General features: G+C 40.4%; 1 long non-coding RNA gene across 1 annotated transcript; it reads left to right on the forward strand.

Annotated features, from left to right (window-relative positions):
- The first annotated feature begins 7,199 nt into the window (after positions 1-7,199).
- Positions 7,200-8,334, forward strand: LOC111193713 (uncharacterized). Its single transcript, XR_002650651.2, has 2 exons — positions 7,200-7,405; positions 7,721-8,334. It is a non-coding gene; the product is annotated as an uncharacterized LOC111193713 (long non-coding RNA).
- Positions 8,335-10,505: the final 2,171 nt, after the last annotated feature.

Here is a 10,505-nt window from a genome sequence, read left to right on the forward strand (position 1 = left end):
CTCGAGTCGACCAAACAAATAACAAACAAATAACAGAACAAAAGAGCAGTACAGAGAGATAAAGATTGATATTGTGTCTGAGTTCTGAACATATTCAGGAAGGTTAGTTCAGAGTTGAGGCGCTTTATAAGAGAAAGCTCTACCTCCTGCAGAGCTCCTCTGAATTCTGGGAACTACTAAGAAAGCAGCAGGCTGAGATCTGTGTAATCACGGTGGATCATTTAGGAGATGAGATCTCGTAAATATTCAGGAGTGAGTCCGTGTAGAGCTTTATACGTTAACAGGAGAATTTTATAGTCTAATTTGACTGGAAGACAGTGCAGTTCTGATAGAACTGGATTAATATGATCAGATTTTCTAGTTTTAGTAAGAACCCTGACTGCAGAATTAGAACTAGTATGGAGTGAATTTTGTGCCAAAAGTTTTACGTAAAAAAATAAAATCCACAATCAAAATTTTAAGAATCAAAAGTAAAACATGTATGTTGCAAATTCAAAAGAGAAAAAATATATATCAAATATATATATTTAAATATACTTGGTTATTTTATTATTCTTTGCACTTATTTGAAAATTATTTTAGTTTGGATTTTGCCAGTCTTTGCTTTCATTTTTGGATTTTCTGTGGATTTTTGTGGATTTTGCTGCTAAAGACTTTTGCTTCTGCTTCATTTTTTTGGTTCTGATTTTTGGCACACTTTTCACGGGTGGGCGGGGCTTAGAAGAAGGCGTTCCCCTTTAATCTCTATTGGTCACCTACCCTGAACCCTCGTCTGAGACAGACCACGCCCACCCCGCCAGCTTCAAGCGCTCTTCCAAACAGCTAGTTTACCTAGGTCATCTGGTCAGTGAGTTAGTGGGTTAGCTAAGCTAGTTAGGTTACCTAGTCAGTGAGTTAGCTAGTTAACCTAGGTTATCTGGTCAGCGAGTTAGCTAGCTACTTAACCTAGGTCATCTGGTCAGTGAGTTAGTGGGTTAGCTAAGCTAGTTAGGTTACCTAGTCAGTGAGCTAGTGGGTTAGCTAAGCTAGTTATTATGCCCCAGGGTAAAGCCAAGTAAGTGCTGGTTAAGGTTAACTAGCTAACTTACTGACTAGGTAACCTAACTAGCTTAGCTAACCCACTAACTCACTGACCAGATGACCTAGGTAAACTAGCTAACTCACTGACTAGGTAGGTTAGTGTTCACTAACTAACTAGTATAATTTAAGCATGGATATTTAGCACACCCCGCTAACATGAGCATCTTAATAGAGTTAAACACTTACTTAAAAAAGAAATATAACATTAAACATAACGTCTGTATGAAATTTAATTGGAAAAGTACCTGCTGGTGCTGCTGTGAGCTGAACCCCGTTCGCTCCGCCATGTTTGGAAGAGCGCTTGAAGCTGGCGGGGTGGGCGTGGTCTGTCTCAGACGAGGGTTCAGGGTAGGTGACCAATAGAGATTAAAGGGGAACGCCTTCTTCTAAGCCCCGCCCACCCGTGAAAAGTGTGCCAAAAATCAGAACCAAAAAAATGAAGCAGAAGCAAAGGAGAGATTCCAGAAGCAAAAGTCTTTAGCAGCAAAATCCACAAAAATCCACAGAAAATCCAAAAAAATCCAAAAATGAAAGCAAAGACAGGCAAAATCCAAACTAAAATAATTTTCAAATAAGTGCAAAGAATAATAAAATAACCAAGTATATTTAAATATATATATTTGATATATATTTTTTCTCTTTTGAATTTGCAACATACATGTTTTACTTTTGATTCTTAAAATTTTGATTGTGGATTTTATTTTTTTACGTAAAACTTTTGGCACAAAATTCACTCCATAAACTAGCTGAAGTTTATTGAAGTTACTGCAGGAACATCCTGACAGTAGAGCATTACAATAATCTAGTCTTGAGGTAATGAAGACATGTACTAATTTTACTGCTTCATGCAGGGATCAGGCATTTCTTAGTCTGGAAATGTTACAGAGGTGTAGAAAAGCTGTTCTAGTAACATTAGATATGTGTTTATCTAATGCTATCTAATTTATCTAATTTATCATTAAGTCTGATCATTTATTTATAGCAGCTTTGGGGCCTAAACTTCTCTTTTATCACGATTTAAAAGGAGAAAGTTGTGCTACATCCATGATTTCACATCTTTTATACATTCCTCTATTTTCTTTACTCTCACTCTGTCATCAGATTTGCTGACATGAAGAGCTGTGTATCATCCACATAACAATTAAAATTAACGTCATGTTTTCTAATAACTTTGCACATTGGGAGCAAATATAATATAAATAATAACGGTCCTAATATAGAGCCTTGTGGAATTCCATATCTTACCTTAGTATAACTGGAAGACATATAATTTATCCTCACAAACTGATAACGTTTGGTTAAGTATGATTTAAACCATGATAAGGCAGTTCCAGTTACACCGACCATATTCTCTAATCTTTGTAAAAGTAAAGTGTTATCTATTGTAGAAGTACCAGTAGGGAAACACAGCCTTGGTCGGCGGTTATCTTAACTAAAGCTCTCTCAGTGCTATGATGAGAACTAAATCCAGATTTAAATTAATTTTATAGATCTGGCTTCTTTGCAGGAAAGAACAAAGTTATTTGGCCACAGCTTTTTCTATTTTTATAAAATAGATATATGGTTTGAAACACTAGGATCAAGATTTATTTTATTGATCAAAGGTTTAATTACTGTTGTTTTAAAGGCTTTGGGTATATGCCCCGGGGTGAGTGATGAGTTTACTATCATTTTTTTTAAATAATTTATTTCCCCCTTTTTCTCCCAATTTGGATATCCAATTGTCCCGCCCCTTTGTGCATCCTCGTCACCAGTGGCACCTGTGACCCTAGGAGGATGTGGACGAGCACACACCTCCTCCGACACGTGTGAAGTCAGTCACCCCTTTTTTCGAGCTGCTGCTGATGAATCATTACCTGAGCGGCTAGCGCGCTCGGAGGAAAGCGCAGCGACTAGGTCCCGATACATCCGCTCACAGACGCCTCGTGCAGCCCGCCACCACCTTTAAGCATGATGGGAGAGAACGCCATCTACCCACCCGGAGGGAGCAAGGCCAATTGTGCTCCCTCTGAGCGCCGGTAGCCGATGGCAGAGCTACCTGAACAAGATTGGAACCGGCGACCTCTCGTTCATAGTGGCAGCGCTTTAGACCACTGAACCACTCAGAGCCCGGGTTTACTATCATTAACAGCCCTTTAATTCTATCTAGCAGTTTCTGTTTTAGTAATTGTGTAGAAACTGCATCAAGTGTGCAGGTTGTGCTGTTTGATGAGGAGATCATTTTCTCTAGTTGTAGCTGCGGAAGTGGGTTAAAGACTTCCGACTTAACTTCAATAACAGAGTTTTGCTCTATATCATCCACACCAGATGACAGAGAGGATGTGCTGGTTTTTACTATTTTCAAAGAATCAAAGAAATCAATAAAGAAATATTAACAAACAATGTATACATTCAAGTTCCTTCTTAAATCTTAATTTTCACGCAAAATACAGGGAAGTACCAGCATTTTAACTTTTAATTTAGACTGTGTGACTAATACAATATCTTTAAGAGATTTTCAGCACTGATAAAAATAAAATACCATTGTGCACATTCATTCTTTATTTACATGTAAATATTCACTATTAAATAATTAATATTATTAAATATAATTATTAGTAATCATAATTTATTTAATTAAACATTAAAAAGCAGGGATGAACCAAGTCCCACACTGCACCAGCCCCGGCAGCATTGCAGAGCGCTGCTGTTCATGCAGGCAGCAGTGAGATCTGATTATACACTGCTCAAAAAATAAAGGGAACACTTAAACAACACAACGTAACTCCAAGTCAACCACACTTCTGTGAAATCAATCCGACCAGTTAGGAAGCAACACTGATTGTGAATCAATTTCACCTGCTGTGGAACAGACCACAGGTAGAAATGAGAGGCAATTAGTAAGACAACCCCTATAAAGGAGAGGTTCTGCAGCTGGAGACCACAGACCTTTTCTCTGTTCTCATCCTTTCTGGCTGATGTTTTGGTCACTTTTGCATTTTGTCAGTTCTCTCACTATAGAGGTAGCATGAGGTGGAGTCTACAACCCACAGAAGTGTCTCAGGTAGTGCAGCTCATCCAGGATGGTACATCAATGTGAGCTGTGTCAAAAGGGTTGGCTGAGTCTGTCAGCACAATGTCCTGAGCATGGAGCAGATACCGGGAGACAGGCCAGTACACCAGGAGACATGGAAGGGGGCCGTGGGAGGGCAACAACCCAGCAGCAGGACCACTATCTCCTCCTTTGTGCAAGGAGGAACAGGAGGAGCAGTGCAAGAGCCCTGCAAAAGGACATCCAGCAGGACACAAATGTGCATGTGTCTGCACAAACTGTCAGATACAGACTCTGTGAGGGTGGTATGAGGGCCCGGCGTCCACAAGTGGGGCTTGATGTTAGAGCAGGTTCACACTGAGCACACGTGACAGGCGTGACAGAGTCTGGAGACGCCGTGGAGAACGTTCTTCTGCCTGTATCATCCTCCAGCATGACCAGTTTGGCAGTGGGTCAGTAACGTTGTGGGGAGGCATTTCTTTGGAGGACCACACAGACCTCCATGTGCTCACCAGAGGTACCCTGACTGCCATTAGGTACCAGGATGAGATCCTCAGACCCACTGTGAGACCATATGCTGGTGCGGTTGGTCCTGGGTTTCTCCTAATGCAGGACAATGCTAGAGCTCATGTGGCTGAAGTGGATCAACAGGTCCTGCATGATGAAGGCATTGATGCTATGGACTGGTCCGCCCCATTCCCCAGACCTGAATCCAATCCAGCACATCTGGAACATCATGTGTCGTTCCATCCACCAACCCCACACTGCAGCACAGACTTAGGACTCCCCCTATCACTAGTGATGCCCCAACACCAGGAGGGTGAATACTAGCACATGCTTCCTCCGATACATGTGAAGCCAGCCACCACCTCTATTCGAGCTACTGCTGATGCAGCATTGCTGAGCAGCATCACAGCGCACTCGGAGGAAAACACAGCAACTCGGTTCTGATACATCAGCTCACAGACGCATCGTGCTGAATGACATCACCCTTTGGAGTGATGTGAGGAGAAAGCGCCATCTACCCACCCAGACAGAGCAAGGCCAATTGTGCTCTCTCTGGACTCGGACGGCAGCTACATGAACAGGATTCGAACCAACGATCTCCCGAACATAGTGGCAGCGCTCAGAGCCCCCAATAATCATTTCTATTACTGGAAAATGTGATTATCATGGACATGTATTTAGTGATATAAAACATATCAAATAAGTAAGATCTGATTGTGAAAACCAAGTCATCAAAGAAATTCCATAAACTTATTATGTTTTTAACTGAAATGAAGAATAAACATCATGGCAATGTTAAACCTTACTGTTCTTTTTCTTTTATTATTAACATAAACATTTAGATGACTTCCGGTGATGACATGTTGGAGACAACAGCTTAAAACTAAGCTCCGTCCGTTTAACTAAAAAACACCTAACAAAACGAGCAAAAACTGGGATTAACATCATAATTTTACAATGGCATCGTCTGGCCGAGGTAAGGGCTCCAAGAAACTGGAGAAAATGAAAGAGAAGAGCGAAAATTCAAAGGAACAAACACAGGCTACTGAAAAGGGGGAAGTTACGGCTCAAGCTAATGCTAACAGACCCGACTCGGAAACAAAAATACTGGCTGAATTAAGAAAATTAAGGGCTGAAAACCGAGAGGGTCACAAACAGACCAGACAATCGCTGACAAAGCTAGAATTGTCAATGAGTGAGCTCAAAGACGAAATGACAAAATTAGAAAAAAGAACCACGGAGATGGAGGGTCGTATTAGCGCCGTGGAGGAGAAAGGCCGGAGATATGAGAACGCAATACGCTATCTGCTACGCCGAGAGATTGACCTGACTGCTAGATGTGAGGACCTGCAAAACAGATCAAGACGAAACAACTTAAGGATCTGCCGAGTTCCCGAAGGGAGTGAAGGTAAGGACGTGAAGACGTTTGTGAAAGAACTCATTCAGTCAGTCCTCCAGCCAATGCCTGCAGTAAATCTACAAATAGAGAGAGCTCACCGTGCTCTAACTGCCAAACCAAAGGAACCCACTGCTGCTCCGAGGTCTTTGATAGTCAAGTTTGTGGACTACTCAATTAAAGATGCGATCCTGAGACAAGCCTGGAGCCAAAGACAGGTCCTTTACAGAGCCGAGCCGATCTATTTTGATCACGACTACTCCCCGGAGTTACAGAAAAAGAGAGCGCAGGTTCGGGCCGTGATTAAACAGTTAAAACAGAAAAGCATCAAGGCCAAGTGCATCTACCCGGCCCAGCTAAAACTGTTCACTGCGTCTGGTGAGAAGACGTACCCGACCCTCATAGATGCTCTCCAGGAGCTCCAGGTGCTCGGCATACAGGTACGTGTAGACGAACGAGACCAGATGGAAAGAGAGCTATCCCAGCTCAGCTGGAGCAGCGCGGGACGGAGAAGAGGAAAAGACCCAGCGGTGCTGACTGGCACGGATATCAGAGCCCTTTTCAGTGGAACTGAATGACTTCAGTAGATACCCAGTTTCATTTTATGGAACATGAAACAATTAACGTTAGGACGATGACTTAATTATGCGTTGCAAGTAATTTACCCGCACAATAAGCAGCGACCATTCCGGGAACCGGATGACAGCAGCGCAGACACTGTGTGTGATTCCCTCGGAGGAGCAGTCACCCTCCTCTGCCCAGGTTACAACGGGAACTGGTTTGTGTATTAGTCCTAAAAACCAGTTAGGTATGTGGAAGTCCGCTTTAGCCGGTTGGCACTTTATTTTTTTATGTTGTGTGTTCAGGTTCTGTTTCTACCTTGAGATTGTTAACGGGCAATTGCCATATTGTATTTTTACTTTACTTTTTATGCATCAGAAAACATTCAATTCGTTAATATATGGAAAATCTAAACTGCATTAGTTACAATGTAAAGGGGATAAGCAGTCCAATCAAGAGAAAGAAAATATTTAGCCAAAATTACAGTGTTCAGTAGCTATGCTTCAAGAGACCCACCTGTCTGAAAGAGAACATCTAAAGCTAATGTAACCCTGGTAAAATAAGCACTCTTTGGGTAAAGCCATTCTGAGGAGCCTGTGTGTAGACCCCTCCCACTCCCCCCCCCCCTTTCTCTCTCTACCTTGCTCTCTCCCAGCGTGTGTGTGCTGCACGGAGCTGGAGATAAATGTCCATTTTGTGTGTGAGGAAATATTGAGTAAAGACGCTGTTTAAACTGTACTACAGTGATACACAAGTACCCTCGTTGGAGATTTTTTTGTTATCAACCGAGTTGGATAAACTTTTGCGCTGTTTGATTGAGGGAGACTCCGGTGAGTTCATATATTGCTGATTAGGAAAGAGTTTGCGAATATAACTTAGTGTTTTTATGTTCTAAGCTGTTAAAAGTGTTGATAGTGAAGTTAGAAGGTTATTAAAACAACCGGAGTGAGAAATATGTGAGATAAAGTGCTGTGAAATGACTGAGTTCAGTAACGTTATTAATTTGTAGGCTAAGCCAGCGTTTTGTTTATATGTGTATATATGTGATTATAAGTGTGTATTTTTGCTCTTTACTCGGTTAGAGACACGTTAAGATGAATATTCGCGCTATACAGACTTACATAACAAAGTTCTGTATTATATAGGTTGTTTTAATAGACGGGAGAAACGAGTGAACTTGTCAAATCCAAGATGGCGAGCCAACCCTGAAACTACGATCCCCAGAATCCTATGCGAGCGTTTTCCCGCCACCCGAGCCCCAACGGCGCCTCGAGGAGGGAAACAGATAAGAGGAGCAGAGTCACACACACACACACTCTCTAAAAAACGTAGTCTACCCGGGTAGTGAAGAGACCCACTTTTTTCTGACAATAGCAAACTCAAATCATAAAAAAAGAAGAAGAGACACGGACTGAAACAAACATAAAAAAGGGACTGTTGTTTTTTTTTTGAACATTTAAATGCTGTTTCACAAAGAAGATTGTGATTTGAGCAGATTGTGTTCTGATTTACTTGATACTGCATAGATGCACTGTATTTCTTTATTTTGAGGTTTTGGATTTTGTTTTGTTTATTAACTCATTCAGTGAATTTACAGTATTAAGCCCCATTGAATTAAGCCACATCCCCCTTTTATAATTTTTTCCTTTCCCCATTTAATTTCATCGACACCCATATTCTCTTCATAGTCACTAAAGGTACATTTTATTTATTTTTGTTCTTTTAATAAATAACCTGCATCTTGAACTCTGTATAAATATTCTGGTCTGTTGTATTTTAATCAAAGCCCTCCGAGCGAATCTAAAGAGTCTTCTGATACTGGTCCAACCCCGGATTTACTGCCGATATATTTTTTTATTGTATTACTGTTGTATAAAATTTCTGATATTTTGTGAACTAGCTAATGTGGCTGCTGCGTTGCACATAACGAGTGCTACACTAAGACGAGAATGGGTGGACCAAGTGTACAGTGCTGCGTTCAAAAATGGCAGGAAAAGAGGAGTTGCTATTCTGTTAAATAAATCGGTTTATTTTAATCACGATAAAACAATTGGAGACAAAGAGGGCAGGTACGTGATGGTAGTAGGGACTTGGGAGGTACTAAAATAACAATGCTTAATTTATATGCCCCAAATAAAGACTGTAGAGATTTTTTTAAGAATGTAGCGTCCTTACTGGCAAGTGAGGCAGAGGGAATTATCCTAATAGGGGGAGATTTCAATTGCATCTTGAGACAAAATATGGATAGGCTTCCAAAAGAAGCAGGACCTCTGTCCAAAAAATCTATAACACTTCAAATAATGATAGATGAACTGGGCTTGGTGGATATTTGGCGTTATTTACACCCTAAAGAAAAGGACTTCACCTTTATGTCACAGGTGTATGGTAGTTACTCAAGGTTGGACATGTTTTTAATGTCTAGAACAGATGTATATAGAGTTACTGAATGCATCATAGAACCTATTACTTTATCGGATCATGCACCGCTTACCCTGAAGATAAAAGTGGGACCAAGTAAACAGTTTAAATACTGGATACTTAATGTCTCATTATTAAATGATGAAGCAATAAGACAAGAAATTTGTCAGGCGTTAACAGAGTACTTGATCTTTAATGACAATGACACTGTTAGCCCCTCTGTTCTTTGGGAGGGAGCCAAAGTTGTGATGAGAGGTAATATTATAGCCATCTCCTCAAGATCAAAAAAACAGAGACTAGCACAACAAATTGAATTCGAGAGGGAAATTAAGAAATTGGAAACAGAACACCAACAATTACAAAATCAGGAAGTACTAGATCTCTTAAAAGAAACCAGACAGAAATTGGTTGACCTTTTAAATTATAAAACAGAGGGAGCACTGCGATTTATAAAAGAAAGTATTACGAAATGGGTAACAAAGCAAGTCGCCTTTTGGCTTTTCAGCTGCGTAAAGCCCAATACAGAATGTTGTATAAGGAGGAAGACTTGCCCCAAAAGAAAGAAAAAATTAAATCCTTCCTTAACTCACTTAATCTAGCTAAACTAACAGTAGATGAAGCCAATTCACTGACACTACCTATCACAGAGGAGGAAATTAAGGGAACTATAGCTGGACTTAAAAACAGTAAGTCCCCAGGGGTAGACGGCTTCCCTGGAGAATACTATAAATTTTTAGTAAACGAGTTAACCCCAGTTTTATGTAGAGTATATAATTACACCCTCTCAAAAGGAAACTCACCAGGGTCATGGTTAGATGCATTAATAAGTGTTATTCCAAAAGATAACAAAGACCCAACTTTGTGCGAGTCTTACCGCCCAATTAGTCTGCTTTGTGTAGACCTTAAAATTTTAACATCTATTATAGCTAATAGAATACAAAACATTATCCATAAACTCATAAAACCTGATCAAACTGGTTTTATTAATAACCGAATTTACAAAAAATAGCAGCTGAAAGAGAAACCCCAGCAATGTTCCTCAGCCTAGATGCTGAGAAAGCATTTGATCGGGTTGATTGGACATTTTTAAAAGAGACGCTTAAGTATATGGAATTTAATGATACATTTGTTAAATGGATTGAAATATTTTATAAAAACCCTAGATCTAGAGTAAGAGTAAATGGACACTGCTCTGATTTCTTCCCCCTGGGACGTGGTACACGTCAAGGGGACGCACTGTCACCCTCTCTGTTTGCTCTCAGTATTGAACCACTCGCTGAATTGATAAGAAGTAATCCCCTCATACAGGGAATACATGATGAAGGTAATGACCAACATAAACTGGCACTTTTTGCAGACGACATATTACTATTTTTGGAAAACCCCGTTACCTCTATACCTGCTCTCCTACATAGCCTAAACAAATATTCTAGAGTGTCAGGATATAAGATTAACACAATCAAATCTGAAGCCATGATGATAAATGGAAAATGGCCCTCACAATTAGATGAT

Source organism: Astyanax mexicanus, chromosome 13, assembly GCF_023375975.1.
Source record: "Astyanax mexicanus isolate ESR-SI-001 chromosome 13, AstMex3_surface, whole genome shotgun sequence".
Lineage (NCBI taxonomy): Eukaryota > Metazoa > Chordata > Actinopteri > Characiformes > Acestrorhamphidae > Astyanax > Astyanax mexicanus.